A 346-nucleotide genomic window follows, 5' to 3' on the forward strand; every position below is an offset into this window, starting at 1 on the left:
GTATTGCTAAACTTGACGTGATATTTTAAGGAACTTATAGCGCAGGATTTTGAGTAAACATAAAACACTGGCTGATCAATATTCCTATATTAAATGTTCAGGACATTCACTAGATCCTTAACATAACACAACCTTATTGTAATACAGGAAGAATGAGTGATATGAATTTTGAACTCTATTAAGAAATCAGATCAAAGCTGGGCGGTGATGGCACACGCCTTTAATCCCAGCACTCGGGAGGCAGAGACAGGCGGAATTTCTGAGTTCGAGGCCAGCCTGGTCTACAAAGCGAGCTCCAGGACAGCCAGGGCTAATACAGAGAAATCCTGTCTCAAAAAAAAAAAAA

The sequence above is a fragment of the Mus caroli genome, chromosome 10 (genome assembly GCF_900094665.2).
Source record: "Mus caroli chromosome 10, CAROLI_EIJ_v1.1, whole genome shotgun sequence".
Taxonomy (NCBI): Eukaryota; Metazoa; Chordata; class Mammalia; order Rodentia; family Muridae; genus Mus; species Mus caroli.